This window comes from Talpa europaea, assembly GCF_964194135.1.
Source record: "Talpa europaea genome assembly, chromosome: 8".
NCBI classification, from domain to species: domain Eukaryota; kingdom Metazoa; phylum Chordata; class Mammalia; order Eulipotyphla; family Talpidae; genus Talpa; species Talpa europaea.
The window spans coordinates 109,843,970-109,860,815 of record NC_140075.1 but is presented as its reverse complement, the minus strand read 5'-3'; the positions used below and the strand labels follow the sequence as shown (position 1 = coordinate 109,860,815).

At 43.9% G+C, this 16,846-nt stretch overlaps 1 protein-coding gene across 7 annotated transcripts in view; it reads left to right on the top strand.

The window, feature by feature from the left end:
* NRXN3 (neurexin 3) overlaps positions 1 to 16,846 on the top strand; it is a gene marked incomplete at both ends in the record, with an annotated part of 1,501,492 nt that overhangs the window by 33,941 nt on the left and 1,450,705 nt on the right. The window lies entirely within an intron of this gene.

The window sequence follows — 16,846 nt, the reverse complement described above, 5'->3', positions numbered from 1 at the left end:
GAGACCTTTTTCTAGGGACACTAAACAGAACAGAAATCTAAGTACATTGTATTTTTATTGATTTAGAAGAAGAAATGCCTTGAATTGATGGATTCCTATTGGTTATAAAGAGCCATTTTAAAACCAAAGGAATGTGGTCCCCATGCTGATATAATCACTTCCTTCTGATTAATATTTCTGGGTGAATCAAAAAAGTGGCAAATGAGCATTTTCTTTGAAAATGTTTTCTAAGATATTAAGATATATAGTTTCCAATGTAATGAGCATTTTGCTTTGTGTTCCATCAATCTACTTATGTTCTATGGTTTCATGCGGTTGAAAGTTGAAGCTGTGACATACTTAGCATGGAAAATAAGATGTGGGTGAAAGAAGGTTTCTTTCTTTTTATTCTAAAAAATGACTTTTCCACTATGAAATTAACAAGGCCTTTTTTTTCCTGGTTATGTAACTAATACATACTCACTTTAAAAAGAGAGACAGAAAAGAAAAAGAAAAATTTCATCAATGAACAAATGGAAGAAACGTCCTTCTGATGATGTTGTGTGTCTCTTTTTAAAATGCACACTCTCCATGCTCATGATTTTAAGCACCAAGTGTGTATAGACACATAGACACATGTATACCCCCTCTACATGCTCACACACAGACTCATCTGAGAGGATTCAACCATTTAGCGATAGGAAGTGCCAGATGATTTAGAACAATTTGGAGACCTTTCTAAACTGGCTAGAACCAGTTTGGTGAAGAAGAAGTCACTGTGCCAAATGGGAAGAGAGAGTCATCTTTTTAAGGTGTTCTCATGTTTAGTCCTTTTAACATTAAATTCTTATCACATCAATGTGAGATAGGTATTGCTATATCCATTTTAATGTGGAGGGAATCAGGGTTTGAAAGGTTAAGCTGTTTCCTAGGTCATAGGGTTCGTCAGGGGCAGCGCTGGACTTTGAAATGAGGATTGCTGAGTCCCTCCAACATTCATGCATGTCCACGAGGACATGCTGGTTTCATCACTGAAAATCCTCAGCAAGTAAGTACTGTATTTCCTAGTGGGACTACTGTTTATTTTTGCCTCACAATCATGCGACATTTTCTTTTTATCAGTAGCCCTTTTTCCAAATGAAGTTAGCCTTAATTGTTTTTGAGTACCTAACATAATCAGCCAAACTTAAGAAGAGTTTTTGGTCATTATCGATGTGGGATATTACACAACATAAGAGAAAAATACAGTTATCTCTAGCTAATCTACAAGGTTTTCCACTTCTGTTTTCTTTTGTCCAAACCCACCTTTGAAAATAATTGGTATTCGAACCAAAGCATAGGATAATATCTCCTAGGAAGATACCATTACATTCATTCTATTTAATAATGATTTAGTCACTCAACAAACATTTGAGAAACTATCAATGCTTGTACCAAGCACTGTCCTAGACACTGTAACAATGAACAAATAAGGGACAATCTGGTCTTCATGGATTTTAGTTGGAGGCAAACAATGAACGAGACAACCATACACAGGTATAGATTATGTGCTATTACGTATATATTGTTTTGGGTGGAGGGTGGTAAGTGCTGCGGAGAAAATGAAACAGGTAAAAATAAAGTTGCTAATTTATAGAGTGTGGTCAGGGAAGGCCTCTTTGCTGAGATGTTTTCTGGAATAATTCAAGGAGGTGAGGGAGTAAGCCCAACACCTCGAGTTTTGTTTGTAAAAATGCAGGGGTGACCCAGGGTCACCACTTAAACTTGTGTGTGTCATGACCTGCTCTGGGGGACTCAGTTGTGGGAAAGAGTGGGCAACCCCACTTGCCAACCCCATATCCTTGGGGCAACGTCTGACCACAGGCACTTTTGCTAATTCTCACAAAGACACCATATTGGTCCCGGGCATAACAGCATGTAGCGTGCAACACAGTGGGCCCTGGGCCCGCTGTGTGTATGTGTCGGGGGCAGCAGCTATAACCAGCTAAATATCATGGCCATTTTGTCATTTTATTGTATTCTCTTAAGAACCCTCTGAGGTGTATCACCTGAGCCCACATTTTCTGGGGAAGAAGTTGAGACCAGGAGGTTAAGTAAGGTGCTGAGGTCACCTGGCCATGGAGTAGCAGGCCAAGAAAGGACTCCAGCCTGACTCCAAGTCTACTCTTCATCTGCCCCCGAGGTGTCAACCCACTGCCCATCCTGTCACTCTACCAACTCCTTGAACTTTTTTGGTTTGTGGGTCTGAAGCAACTGCAGGTTCAGAAACTTCCCTGTGGCAGGAGGGGCTGCCTGAGTCTCCTGGCCTGACTGAGGTCAGTGGCAGCCTTGGCCTCTTGGAGCCCCTGGCCAGGCCAACCGGAGCCAGCCCCCACTGTGGCTCCAAAACAAGAAGCTTTAGTGGTTCACGGGTGTTTTTTTTTTTTTTTTTCTTTCCCCTCAGGAAGACAAATTGGGGATTTTATGAGCTAATGTAACTATTTACCCAGAGGCTGCTGGAAGACTATAAAGGGAGGATTGATTAATTGATTAATTTTACATGTTGAGCAGATTGGTTAGATTTTACCCCACTATAAAACGCAGTTGGAGATGGCCTGGAAGGAGGCTCATTTCCTAGGAGGCAGGCTGGTGACTCGGAGAGAGTCCCAGACACCCAGGAGAAAAGGGTTTGGTGATATTTCACTGACTCTGTGGGAAAATCTACAGCCCTTCCTCTTAGTCCTTGGGAAGGAGATTTAGGATGATAGGGTAGCATGAGGCACTCAAGGGCAGCTGTGTAGGGAGTACAGCTCTCTTTCCAGAGAGGGAAACTGAGGCCCAGGGAGGCCAAAGAACATCCCCAAGGCCATGCCACCCATTTATGGCCTGCAAGGGACCCCTGTGAGAGGCTTATCCTGTACATCCCACCTTTGGGATTCATCAGTGGTCCCCCAGGCTGCCTGTGGGGCAGGAGTGGGGAGTCCCAGCCCTCTCTCCCACCCCTCTGTGTTTCAGAACTCTCTGCCGAGGGAGAAGAAGCTGTTTAGAAGTAATGAAGGTAGAGGAGGCCTAGAAGGCCTGCAACAGGGCTGGGGCCTGTGGGCAGGAGACCCCTCGGTCCCCTTCCCCAGGGCTTCTCCTTCCAGTCAGGAGGGGCTGTTTACCGTGCTCCATGACAGCCTCTCTCCTCAGAAGGAGAGCCTCATAATTTCTCAGGCTCTGTCTGCTGATTAGAGCTGGAATTTAAATGAATAACTGTGACCTTGTGGAAGTGCCCTAGTTATTCAGAGGCCCAATGAGGAAATAGGCCTCTTGCTTTGGTCCATCAGTGCCCTGGCAGGCAGGGGAGGAGGGGATCCTGGGGTGGGGGGGGCAGGGAGGCCTTGGTTTGCCATTGCCTGAAGCAACGGATGGCCTTTGCTTAAGCCCTCCTTGGCCTGTTCTTGATCACTGCCCCTCCTGCCTTCCTCTCCAGTTCTGTCATCTCAGGATGATGTGGGGGAGGGGCCTGTCGTTTGTCCTGTGCCCAACCCTGCCTCCAGGACTCCTGCCTCAGTCCAGCCCGAGGGACGCTGTTCTGACCCTGAAGTCAGGAGGCTGAGTCTTCTGTGTCTGGCTAGCATTCAGGACACAAAAGGTTTGTTCTGGAAGCTTGCTGCTCTAGTAAGTGACCCACGGAGCGGATAATACTGGCTTCTTCGAGGAGCTTGTTAGGAAAGTGACATCTCAGGCCTCAACTTAACCCTGCTGAGAAAGAACCTGCATTTCCCAGGACCCCCAACATGTGCTCATTAAAGCTTGAGACACACTGACCTAAAATTCTCCATCTCTCCCTGTCTTTGGGGCCAATATGGCTGTGTTTACTCATGAAGGTGCGGCCCCTATTTTTCATTTCTCTGTTGTTCACGGAGTGAAATTTCGGCTTTAGGGTGATAGGAGTTAAGAGAGGACAAGCATATGGAAGGAGAAGGGAACTAATATGTGCTGACCACTTGGACAGTGCCCATCAGGTGGTCAGCACCTTCTGCAGAAGTGCTACACACTGTCAGGGGAGATTGCTTGGGACACAGGCCAGCTCCAGTGCACTGTCTGGTTTTGTATGCCATAAGCTAAAAAAAGTGTCTCCTTTTTAAATAGTTATAAGCAATTAAAAGGAGAATAATTTGTGACACCAAAAATTTGTGAAATGTGGATTTTAGGGTTCAATGTTCATTGGAACATGGGCATGCTCATTTATTGATATACTGTCTATGGCTGCTTGGGTGCTGCAAAGGGAAAGTGGAGTAGCTTCCAGAGAGACCCCTGGGCCTGAAAAGTCTGAGCCATCTACCATCTGGCCCTTTCCAGAAGTTCAAGACCCCTGGGTGAGAGCTTAGGCTAGGAGCCAAGTGCCCAGGTTTACATGCTGGCTCTGCCTCTGCATCAGCACCTGGTCAAGTTTACCTCGGGGAGCCTTACTCTCCTCCTTTATAAAATGGGAACAATAAAGTATTGATCTCATAGGCTCTTGTGGAAGTTAGTGAGCTTGTGCATGTGAAGTCTATAGAACAGCGGAGGTAACATAAATTAGCTTCTATATGTCATTTGAACCTTTTCTCATGTGCTTGCATTTTATATGTAATAAGTGACACTCGGGTTCCAAAACAAAATAAAACATTCTTTTGCCTGTGCCTTGGCCTCCCTAATTGTTCAGAGGCCTGTTTCTGCTCTAAACACACCTGCTATCCGACTTGTCTCACATACTTGCCCATCGTTCTGATCTTTATGTGTTCAGGGAAGCGGTCCCTCAAACTTACATGCTGCCACTATCTTCAGTTTCAATCCAGGCCAGGGAACCTCACAAAAAGGGAGGAAAAGGAGGGCTGATATTTACAGAGGAACTGCTGTTTCCCAGGTACCTACCACTTCACAGATGAAGAAACTTGGGCTCGAAGACACTCTATCCTTTGCCCAAGGTCAGAAGCAGGTATGGCAGGTATCAGGATTTAATGCAGGACAGTGGGTTCTGCCCTGTAATTCTGTCTCCTCCTGATCCTGTCACTTTCCTCAGGAGCTGTATGGCCTTGGTAAGTCATGTAAACCCTCTGGGCATCTGGTTTCTGTTCATGAAGAGTGTAAATCAGATGACCTTTCAGGCTTTGTCCATTCTAAGGAGCTGTGTTAGGCCATCTCACTAGATGCAGTGGAGAGCAGAAATCAGAAGGCCCCTCCTCATTACCAGAGACTGACAGCTCCTCCCCCCTCCTGCTGTACCTGTATCAATGTCTGTCTTTTTCCTGTTCTTTTGGGCAACATTTGCTTTTCTTTCTTATTTCTTAGAAAAAGCAGCTGATATTTATCTAGCTTGTATTTTGAACCAGGCTCTGAAATAGCAAGTGTTGGTGTACATCATTTAATTCTTTGGACATCTCCAGGAGGTAGATTTTGTTATTAGATCCATTGCACCTGTGAACAGAGTGAGGCTCAGGGATGATCACTCACCCATCCCACCCAGTGAAAAATGGTGAAGCAGTATGTAAGTCCTGGTATGTCTGGCCCTGGAGATATCTCATAGGGAGCTCCACCAGAATGTCCACTCCACGAAGGTCCAGTCCTGTCCACTCCTGTCTGCTGTAGGCCTGGAACGGTGCTGATAGGTCACAGGCACAGAATAACTCTTTCTTGATGAACGGTGATCAGTGTTCAGCTCTTAGTTTTAACCTCCACTCTTCTGAAAAAAAGTCTAGTTTTGATTGAGGTTCACCCTGAGATAGATGGTAATCTATCCATGGGCCTGCCTGGTGGTGCAAGGGGTTAAGTCGCAGCACTATGAAGCAATCACAGCCACTGCAGCATGAGTTCGAGCCCTGGCCATGGTGGTGACCCACATGGCGAGATAGGAGCAGACCTCCTGTCTTGCTGCTCCCCTCAGTGGTATATTTCTGTCACTCTGCTTGTTCTGCTCCCCACTCTGTCTCTGGTGAATCCTCTCACCACCCCCCCGCCCCCACCTCTGGCCTGTTCCTCAGTTCTTATATGCATAAATAAATAAATCCTTTAAAAAAAGAGAAGGTAATCAAACCAGCCTTTACTCAGTGCCCATCCTGAGTTTGGCTCAGCAGGGGTGCAGGCCACAGGGAAATCTACCACACTGCGTGTAATTGAATTGGAAGGGGCCCTTCAGCTGGGCCGATTGTGCAGCTGGGGCCTGGGAAGACCCCCTGGGCTCCCGTAGCTGTTCTTGATTAGTAAGTGTGAGTAAGGAGCTGACTCCCAGTCTGCCTGCAGCTTTGGCTAACTCAAGGGAGCAGATCACTTGGTGCCTTTATCTAGAACTCTTTAAAATCCCCTCCTTTTCTGTGTTGGCAAGATGTACCAACTGGGGTGCTGGTTATGGTCCCAATTTGTTGCTCAGTCTGCAGGGCAGCGTCAAGTTGAAGGTGGAGACATCATTAGCGATAAACCTGTAGTCTCAGTGGGATAGTAGTGCTCTGCCCCTGCCAACGAGGAGGGGGCTTTGGTGGCATTTAGTAGGAAGAGGCAGACAGTGCTAAATGCCCTGTAACATGTGGGAGGGTCTCCTTCAAAGATTTGTGCTGATTAACATACCATTGGTGAGACCATAGAAAACCTAGACCAAATCCCTCCTTATGCGGAAGGGGAGACTGAGGCCATTGAACTTCCATGTAATTCAGCTAAGTCACACCAGCTTGATTATGGTAGTGGGAGGACCCTTCCAGACAGTGTAGACTTGGTTGGGGAGGCCTGATAAGGATCTGGGCTAAGCTAGGCCCCAGGATGTGTGGGAGGTAGAACAGCTGAGTTGAGGACAGTGTGTCTCCTGTGGGGCAGTTAAGCTGACTATAAGCTTGCGGGGTATCGAGGCCCTGTGCTAGTGCTGACAGCCCATTGGAGAAATAGGATTGACAAGATGAGGAGTGGGTGGGGAGGAGACGGCACTTCGATTTACTAGTCTCAAAAATAATGATGGCAATAAAACCTTCTTTCAAGCCCTTCCTCTGTGCCCTGAACTGTGTGGATTGCTGTCCACATGTGGCTGCATGTGATTTTTACAGTGATCCTGAGATGATGTGGCACAAGTAAGAGGTGGAAAACCTACAGGAAAGGGGCTTGGATAAGCTCACCAGTTCAAACTCCCCTCACACCCCCATTAGGAAGAGGTCAAACTAAGATTTGAATCCAGGTTTGGAATTGTTTAGAAAGCCAGTGGATGGGATGACAATTTCCTCCATTTTTCCCCCAGTTGTTCTGATATGCCTGAAGTTTGAGAGCCTTTTTGTAGAGGAAGGTAGTCTGGAAGGTTTGAAGGGACTTGAAAGTTTCAGTCTGTTTTTTTTTTTTTTTTGAAAGCTTCAGTCTTAACCACTATCGTACACCCTACATACTTTAAGGGAGGTTGGGAGGTTGGGGGTGTATAAAGGAGGTTGGGGTGAATAATTCCCCTTTTGTGCTCCAGGGCATTTCAGGCTATGTGGCCAGTAAAGCTATCACACTACATGGTAGTCTGTGACCTGCACCCCATATGCCCCCATCAGCCACCCCAGGCTCTTGAAGGATAAGGTGTATCTTATTTTTTGGGAAGAGAGTCCTCTGTGCCTGCACTTCACTAACCACCACTATGTGTGTTCATCAAATGTTGTTGTGCGAATCAGCATTGTAGGCATGGAAAGGTTGTGGAGGCTATTGGTGCATCCACATTTCCAATTTCCTCTATGTGAATTTATTCAGACTTGCTTCAACCCATTACCGATGGGCAACTCATCGCTCCCTTACTCAGTCTGTTCCATCCTAATGGCCCTGAGTGTTCAAAAGCTCTTCCTTATTCTGAGCCACAGTAACTTCCACCACCTGTATTGCTTCCAGCCCTTGGAGACACACAGAATAGATGTAATTACACTCGCAGTGTTTGAAGACGGAGCTTTTGTCTATAAGGATTCTTTTTTCTAAAGGCTAAAACATCTTCAGTTTCTTTGAGCATTTTCATGCAAGGGTTTTGCGTTCTTTCATCCAATTCATTGTTCTCTGGAAAAAAATGACATTTTTCTTTGGCTTCCTTTCCAAAGAAGGATGCCTACAACATATATTGGATTATGGGCATGTCCTACTCCGTTCATCACAGACTGGCCCATTTCTCCCCTTCTCTAAGCTCCATTTATCTATCTGTGCAACACCAAACCTCAGCTTTTTTTTTTTTTTTTTAATGACTGTAGTAGTAAGTTCAATGGAGAGTCCCAGAAAATCTTCATAAATTTTGTGTTCACTGCTCCTATTCTATTCTCCCTCTCCCTTCAGCCCTTGGACAATTGGTTTATTTGACTGAGACTTGGGAACATTCTTTGATTTTGTTAAGATTCACTCCTGGGTTTTTAAAAGCTGACACACCATGATTAGTTGGTTATAGTTCTTTCATCTAGCATGTCAGTTGTCCCTTAAAATTTCATGTCATTCACAAATGGACAGTCATTTTAGAGAAATTCATGATAGTTGGAGAGCAAAGACGTGCTTTACTTTGGGAAGAGTCTTTTCTAGCAACCAGAATTGCTGAGCCTTTAACTCTTAAAGTGACAAGCATACCTGCCTTCTCTCCTCCTCCTGTGATATTCAGGCTGGAGGAGATGCTGTTTCTCAACTCTCCCCCAGTCTGTGCAGGCTTGTAGAAATGCCAGATTCATTGTGAACTGTTGATTTTCCAAGTGTCAGGTTGTGATTGCTACTCAGTAATTCAAAGATGGCTGCTTTGTCTCTTGCCTACCTTTCTGATTATCGGTGGTATTCTCAGGTAGTAGTCTAACCAATTAAAATGTTTGACCTCTGTTGTAGGTCAAAACCAGTCAGTGTCCGCAGTGGTGTGTGATCCCATCAGCGGTTGCTGGGTCTTGTTGAAGATCATCTTGGTGTAGGGAGACATAGAGTCTCTGAGTTGGAATGGAATTTTGGTAGTTTTCTACTAAGACCCTATTAAGACTCTCTTCTGTGTCTTCTCTGACAAGTGAAGCTTCCTTTCCTGTTGTTGGACCTCATGTCAAATGCTCTTTCTCTTTTATCTTACTATGTGCAACTTGTAAAATGCTTGAAGACAATTCTCATGTCCTTTTCAAGCCTCCTTGTTTGAATTGCCTATTTAGCCATTTTACATGTGTCTTGCTTTTGGACTTCTAACCATCCTGATTATTCTCCTGGTTAATGACCTTCCCAATGCATGGCACCAGACTCTGAACTCAGTATAGGCAGGACTGAAGAGGTAGAACTATTGGCTTCTTGTTGTTTTGGTGGGGGTGGGGTGGTGAGTCATACTTAAGTGCCAGAATTTACATTTGGCTCTTAAAATTAAATTTTACTTTTGATGGTTCACATTTTTTTAGACCCTCATTCTGATGTCTAACAAATGATTCCTTTTAACTTCAGAGAGCCTGCCATGAATATCTCAACCAAGTTATTGATTAAAATGTTGAGCAGGCCTAGCCTCTGCTGTGAGCCCTGGAGAACCCCTGCTTGATCAAAGGCTCTGGAGTCCATGGCAAAGGTCAGGGAACAACCCAAGGAAGGGCTGGTTTGAGGCACAATCGTGGAAGGAGGCAGAGATGTTTTTTCAGGCCCTACCACTTGCTCCCTTAAACATCCTCCTCAATCCCACCTGTGCTCTGTGTCCTCCCTTCTGTCCACAGTGACTGTATGTCCTGTCCTTTTACTCACACACTCTTCTGCCATCCCTGTCATTGGGAAAACACCTTTAGCTTGTCTTCCTGAAGACCTCACGCACAGGATGGTGTTGACCATGGAGGACCCTGAATGTGTCACGTGGTCAGATTTTCATTTTAAAGAAGTAAGTGACTTCATAAGCCCAAGGCATGAACCAGGAAAGTTCCCATGCTGTAATGGAATTTGGTGAGGGTTATCAAGGAGGACGAGTAGGAGGCCAATTTATTTTATTTTATTCAAAGATTTATGTATTTATGCATACAAGAACTGGAGTACAGACCAGAGGTATGTGTTGGGAGGTGAGAGGATTACCAGAGAGAGAGTGGGGAACAGAATAGGTAGATCTACTGAAATACGCTGCTGAGGGGAGCAGAGTGCGAGACAGGAGAGGTCTGCTGCGCCATGTGGGTAGCTCCCTGGCTGGGGATTGAACTTGTGCTGTAGTGGCTGTGGATAGCTTCACAGTGCTGTGTCTTATCCCCTTGCAACACCAGGGACAAGGGCCTAGGTGGCCATTTTAAAGGGCTGGACCAGGGTCAGCAATGAAGTTGAATTAATGTTCAGCCCCTATTTAGTGCCAATGGATTCTCCCAAGACACATCTGCCCTTCTTCACCAGCGCTGATTTAGACAGGGACGTGAGTGTCATGGTTACCCCTACAGCCTGGAAAGTCCATCTGCTGGCCTGAGTGCTTGCTTCACCCCTCACTAGTCAGTGACTTCGTGGGCCATGGTTTCCCCCACGTAAAGTCAAAATTACAGCCTCGCCTTTCCCAGACAACACATCGTTATACCTTGCTGTGGTAAACAGTCAACAACTATTAGCTGCCTTTATAATTCTGCCTTTTTACCAAGTTAACTGAATTTCCTCTCCTTTAAGTACTTAAAATTCTAATTTGTGTATTTCTTATCTCGCCTCCTCTCTTTTCCAAATTCCCAGTCACTGTATAGACACAGCCACGTGTGGATTCTTTTTTCATTGGGCCCCCACCCAATGAATTTACACCTTCACTGTCTCCTCAGTTCCTCCAGAAACACTGGGTGAATGCTTCCATTACCTTCTGATTTTATGTAATTACTCTTTTAAAAAGTCCTTGTGGCTTCATAAGAATTCAACATTGGCACTTGGCACTGGCAACAATTAGTGACATTTAGTTTTTCTACTTCAATATGAAAAAGAGATGATATGTGGATTTTACACAGGGATACAGGATTTTACCCTGAAAATGAATGAAATGAAAGTCTTGGCAGAGATGACTTGCTTTTTCCCCCCTGAATCTTATTTTTTTCATGAGTGGCTTCCTTCCTCCCCTGAAGTACTTTCCCCAATTACCCAGCTAGAGTGAAGGAAGGAGGAAGGATGAATTGAAAATCACCCAAGACGGGTGGGGTATCAGTTTGGAGGGGGAGATGGTATTAGCTTAAATGATGGAGGCCTTCAACTTCTGGCCTGGTTCCTGAACATTGAATCTTCCCCTTGCCTGTTTCAGTAAATGGTTTCTATTCTCTGTATTAGTCATTTTCCTGACAGGCTTCATGATGGCCATGACTGCTTACAAATGGCTTTGCTTTCATAGCCATTTTCATTCTCTGGATCTGTAAAAGCAGCCATCTCCATGGGGATTTTCCCAAAGGGTGTAACATAGTTTAGAGGACCGTAAGTATATTTTGCATACAATTTACATATAATTTGCAGTCTGTTCTAAGGCTTTGCAACTTTGCTTGTCTTACCCACTTTCTCTTCTTGATCTTGAATATGCCCTGAGAAACTATGTTCCATGGCTAGACAGCCCCAAGAGAGGTGGAGTACAGCATGGCAGAGAGTGAGGTGAAGGGCAAAAATATCAGATATTTGTTGGGTTCCAGAATGGCCCCTGAATCCAGGAAAGGTAGCTCTTTCTCAGGGTGTAGCATCTAAATAGGTGTCACTCCAATGGCTTTCTAGTTTTCTGTGACTTTTAAAAAAGACATGTAATTCCACAAGAATTTTGTGTTGGCAGTTTTCAACATCCTGCCTGTCACAGGGTCACCCAAGCCCACCTCCTCTTTACCCACCATTAGGTCAACTTTATAGAGCTGATTTTTCAGTGCCTTTGAGGATCTATTCAAATCCAGAGCCTGTGATGATGTTGTTTTGGAAAGATGTGGCCTCCTTTCTTTCCCTGAGCCCCCTATTTCAGCCCAAGTCTTGCCTTCCAGCAGCCCTTGTACATTAGATCCAGAATAAATACAAACTTCAAACCCAGCAGGGGCCTCAGTCCTAGGGTTGGCAGTGTCACCTGGGAGAACTGGACCTGACCTCTGTTTCTGAGGTTGAGAAGTTTCATCTTCATCAACCACACGTAACAACACCAGTATGGATTCCTTTTTTTTCCTTACTAATTGTATCCTTCTCAGTTAAGATTTTTTTTTGAGCATTACTTTTTGTATCTATATTGGAAAGCCATGTAGTTTCCTTTCCTTTTTTGAATGTAAAATTCTATGTTGCATATGCTTGGGGGAAAATGAACCACCAGGCTAGCTTAATATCTCTCCCTTCTCACCCCAGGTAAAGACTCAGAACTTCAGCCCTTTTCTACTTGGGGATTCATTCACTTCCATGGCATAGTTCCTCTCTTCCATGAAGGGGGATGTGATGCACCCCTATATTTGTTCTGACTTTCTCATAGACCTTAGCCCTATGTTGTTAAATGCACACTAGACATTCATGTTTGAGAGTTTCTTCAATTCATCATGCCTAAAACAGAACTAATTGTTGTTCTCGCTTCAAATCCATCTCCCAGCCTCATCTCACCTCTCTATTTCTAACAAGGTTTTACTTAGTTCCCCACTTTTCCTCCCCTGAAGCCTCCATTGCTTAACAAAACCTGTTGGAGTCTCTTTTTTTTTTTTTTAAAGATTTTATTTATTTATTTATACAAGCACTGAGTACAGTCAGAAACGCAGGAGGGTGAGAGAATTCACCAGAGTCAGAGGGGAGTCAGAGTCAGAGGGGAGAGCAGAGCAGGCAGACTGACGAAGTACACCGCTGAGGGGAGCAGCGGGCAGCAGGAGAGGTCTGTGCACCATGTGGGACTCTAGCCTGGTGGCCGGGGATTGAACCAGCACTGCAGAGGCTGTGGGCAGTTTCGCAGCCCAGCGCTCAACCGCTGCACCACCAGGGAGGCCCCTGTTGGAGTCTCTTTACCCTTTTTTCTGCTATTATACTAATTTAGGCCCTTTGCCTATGACTGATTTTTCTGCCTCTGTCTCTTTTCCCTCCAGTCCATCCTGTTCACACCATTGCCAAAGCAATCTTCCTCCATGTCATTATCCATGGGTCACTCTCCTGCACATGAACCCTTGAGGTCTCCCATCAGCTATAAAGTCAAGTCCATTTTCCTTAGCCTGGAAATTCAAGACCTCCATGAACAGTTCCATACTCTGATCCTTAGATCACCTTTCCCTTCATCTTTATAGCAACAGTTTGAATGTATTCATTGTTTTTGGACAGCATGTATTACCTACTTACCATGTACCTGCCAGTGTCCTAGGTCCTTCTGGAGAATTGTATAGAAAGTCCTTCGAAATGCACTTTGTGTGCTCTGAAGTTGATACCTGAAGGTGCTCCATCTACCTGAATCCTAAGCCATCCTCTAAGACTTCTTTAAAGTCCTCCTTTTCTCCAGAAACCTTTTCATACACCCAGAGCCCTCCTCACAGCCCTATTGGCCTTACTGTCCAAATTCATCATTTGCCATTTAGCAGTGACCCATTCATTCGTTCCTCAATCAGTCTCTGAATGTGTCCTGAGCACATGCCACAAGTCTGGCTCTCTGTCAGTGTATTCACACGTTAGTCTGTTGTTGGTAGCATAATAAAAATAACAATAATCCTTATATATCCCTGACAATGTATAAGCACAATTTTTCTTTTTTCTTTTTTTCTTAATATTTATGCATACAAGAGCTGGGGTGTAGGCCACAGGTGCAGGGGGGAGGGGTGAAAGGATTCACCAGGGACAGAACAGTGGGGAACAGAACAGGTGGATCTACTGAAATACACTGCTGAGGGGAGCAGTGGGTAAGACAGGAGAGGTCTGCTGCACCATGTGGATTAGCTCCCCGGCCGGTGATTAAACTCAGGCCAGTGCTGTGGGCCTTCCCATGGTAGCGCCAAGACTTAACCACTAGGCCACCAGAGAGGCCCCAACAAGCACAAGTTTTCATGTATTCATTTATTTTATGCGCAAAACAGCCTATACATTTGGCATTCTTGTTATCCAAATTATACTGATAGGAAAATCAAGGCACAGAGATGTTTAGCAACTTTCCTAGGGTGACAAACTAGAAAGTAACAGACATGGGAGTCAAGTCTTTGAGTTTAACCCATACTTTTTCACTGTCCTATACCAATCTATTTATCATATGCAAGCTAGTTTAAATATAAACACACACACCCCTTGACAACTAAACTCCTCGAGCTCAGGGACCACATACCATACTTGATTGTATTCCATTACCCAATCTAGTCTTTGCATATAGTAAATGCTTGAATTGTTTAGTTGATTGATTGTTGGTTCTTAAAATCATTTTTAGCAGAGCTGAGATTTTAGTAGCAAGAAGGAGTGTTTGGGGATAGAAAGGGGGAGAAACAATTTCAGAATAAACCTGAACACTCTGGAATTTTTGGACTCTAGTTCTTAACTCTGCAGGCTGAGGATTACATATGTAAACAAGAATAGACTGATGTAAAAGTTCTTCAAAGTGAAACAAAATTCCTTTCCCAAACAGCAAAATAAAGTTCAATTCACACTATGGCTACACATTTCTCCCTTCCCTTGTGCTGTTTCCTTGTTCATATCCTTTTCCTGTGTTCATATTTATCTGTTTGTTCATATTTATTTTGCTTTATGGCCTGGAAAACCAAAGTTTTGACACTAGGATCCCGGATCTTCCTTCCGCCAATTATTTATATTTCACATTTTTTGGAAGTTGAAGAATTTGAACATTGTATTCAAGTAGCAATGCTGTAACTACCTGTGTAGCTTAATAAAACCTGATAAGTATATGTTTGAATTTTAAAAACTCACAGGTGGTGAGTTATTTGCATTTTAAAAGGATTCTTCCTTTTACAAAAGGATCCACTGCAGAGTTCCATTAAATATCCATTTCCTCACAGTGCATTTTTCATACAATTTCATTTACCACAACTTGATTTATATGCCACTTTAATGGGGGTAGCACTCTAATTCTAGTGGGCATGGGAATCACGTGGGCCACTTATTTAAAATTCAGATTGTTCCCCAGGAAAGATCCTCACAAAGATTCTAATGATCAGGTCTGGCACCAGGCCCAGGATCTTCATTGTTAAAAGAGCTTCCACAGGTGGTTGATGTAGTGGTCAGTGACAGACACTTTGTAAATCTTCTTAAAGAAACACATTTAATAGATGTATGGGTGTACCTGTAGGGGTTTTCTGGGCTTTGAACCCCCTTTGCCAAGTGATTGGCTTATTCTTCATTTACTATATTTTTGAAATACCTATTTTTGAGATACCTCAACTGAAGACTTTTCTGCCACTCCATCCCCTAGCTACCACCTTAATCGAAGGTATAAAATATCTCATTAATTTTGTTTTTACCTTTTAGTCCCCTGCCCCCAGCTTTATTGATATTTAATTGTCATATAACATTGTATAAGTCTAAGGTGTATAGGCTGTTGCTTTGATACACTTACATATTGCAGAATGATCACCAGCATAGTTAGCTAACACCTCCATCCTGTCACATAGTTACCTTTTCTTTTTTTGTGGTGAGACATTTAAGATCTGTTAGTAACTTTCCTTTCTGTCCTTTCATTTTCAACCTCCTTTTTACTATTAGGTATCTCCTTTTTCTCTCCTTACTATTGGATCTTCCTTACACTCAATTCTTTTTTTTTTTTTTAAAGATTTATTTATTTATGCATACAAGAACTGGGGTACAGGCCAGAAGCATGGGGGGTGAGAGGATTCACCAGAGACAGAGCAGGGAATAGAACAGGCAAATCGACCAAAGTACACTGCTGAGGGGAGCAGCAGGCGAGACAGGAGAGGTCTGCTGCGCCATGTGGGTTTCTCCCTGGCTGGCTGGTGATCGAACTCATGCTGCAGAGGCTGCAGACAGCTTCACAGGTTGTGTCTTAACCCCTTGTGCCACCAGGGAGGCCCTACTCTCATTTCTTAATGCCTATAGCACTCCTGCTGACTCCATGCACCTATTCTGTTCCCATTCACTTTTCCACATAGCCTGCCCATCGCCCCACATGCTCACTCTAGTGTTCCTGTTGATCTGGATGCTGAAGGCTGTAGCTTAGTCCAGAAATTGGGCATTTTAGGAATAGTTACCTCTGCAAAGCAATCTTTTAGCAAAACCTGGGGCCCTTTTTTCCCACCCCCTGTTATCCCTCAGGAAAAAAAAAAAGAGCAAACATTAATGGTTTAAAACAGAACAAATCATGAGAATGACTAGTTTTGCAGGATCTCATTCCTCCATGAGTGTTAATCCTAGACCCAGAGAAGTGAATGCCAGAAATGTGCATTTAAAATATGATAATAGTTTAGTGAAATTTGTTTAAAAAAACAGACTCCCTGACATTTAAGGCACATGTATCTATGTATTTAATATATCACTGATCTTTGAAAAGTCAGTTGTTTGACCCAGATTTTGCCTCTGATTACTTTTCTAAATCTCTAGTAATCTCCAAAAACATTTAGAGATTTCCATGCTTCAGTGATTTTTCTCCTTTGTTAATTCCCTACATCCTTGAATTTCACTCTAGGTAAATTTTCTCTGGGTGATCTGGATTTTGTCAGATATACCCAGCAATAATCTAAGCAGCAAAAGAGCAAATAGCTGGTGTAGTTGGTTACCAGTTGGACGTCTTTTAATTTTGTAAGTTTATCAGGGCGCATGCTTCCCTTGAAATAATGAGCTCTTTTTTTTTAAAGATTGATTTCTTTATGCATATAAGAACTGGGGTACAGGCCAAAGTTGTGTGGGGGTGTGTGTGAGAGGATTCACCAGAGATTGGGAAACAGAACAGGCAGACTGACTGAAATCCGCTGCTGAGGGGAGCAGCGGGAGAGCCAGGAGAGGTCTGCTGCACTTTGTGAGTAGTTCCCTGGCTGGGGATTGAACTGGTGTTACAGTGGCTGCAGATAGCTTCATA